This window comes from Penaeus monodon, chromosome 27 (genome assembly GCF_015228065.2).
Source record: "Penaeus monodon isolate SGIC_2016 chromosome 27, NSTDA_Pmon_1, whole genome shotgun sequence".
Lineage (NCBI taxonomy): Eukaryota > Metazoa > Arthropoda > Malacostraca > Decapoda > Penaeidae > Penaeus > Penaeus monodon.
This window is the reverse complement of record NC_051412.1, coordinates 33,126,486-33,127,528: the sequence shown is the minus strand read 5'-3', so window position 1 is coordinate 33,127,528 and position 1,043 is coordinate 33,126,486.

Here is a 1,043-nt window from a genome sequence, read left to right as displayed (position 1 = left end):
TCACGTGCGCGTGTGTACATGTGCCGCTCCTTATTATTATAATATATTTCACTGCTTGTTTTGAGCGAGATGGAAAATATAAACATTTTTGTTTGTAAAATCCCACGCAGATCATTAATCTTAAAAAGGAAGGAGAGAGGGAAAAAATCTCACCCACTTTGCACAAGGTACAAACATTCACAACTTCTCTGCATTACAGGAGTGTGTAGGCTACTCTTCAACCATTCCTTCAAAGGGAAAGCTAGCAACCATTAATTAGAACACCACTTGCACCTGCTTTTTGCTTCCGGGCTTAACCCTCGACAGCTAACCCCCTCCCCCCATGTTCGCCCCTCCCTTTCCCTTCTACTCCTCCTCTCCCCCACTCCTTGCCCTGCCCCCTTCACCATTCCCTCTCCCTTCTCTTCCCCCCCAAGCTCTACCCCTTCCCCCCCTCTTCCCTTTCCCTCCTCCTCTTCTACACCCAACCCCGTGTAACCCATCACCCCTTCCTTTTACCTCCTCCACTTCCCCCAACCCCTCTTCCCTTCCCCCTCCCCCTCTTCTACTCCTAACCTCTTCTACCCTATCCTCCCTTCACTTTCCCATCCCCTAACCCCTTGCCTCATTTCCCCCTTCCTCCCCCCATTTCCAGTTCTCCCCAACCTAATGTCTCTCTTCCCCGCTTCCTTTCCCCTTCTTTTCCTCCAAATCCTTAACCCTATGCTTCCCTCTCTCTCTCTTCCCCCAACCCTCTCCCTCCTCCCCTCTCCCTTCTCTTCCCCCTCCCCAACCCTCTCCCTCCTCCCCTCTCCCTCCTCCCCTCTCCCTTCTCTTTTCCCTCCCCAACCCTTTCCCTCCTTCCCTCTCCCTTCTCCCCTCCCCCCTTTGTCCTCCACCCCCTCCCCTCCCCAAGAAACGCAACCGACCACCCTGCGTTAAAAGAATTTCGTCTCGCGGCAAAAATTCTGAAGAGACAGCGGCTTGCATACCTCTTGTCCGGCCGCTACCGTCACGTTGCACTCGGCCTCTGTATTCCGTGCTTGCAGGATATAGAAAGCCGT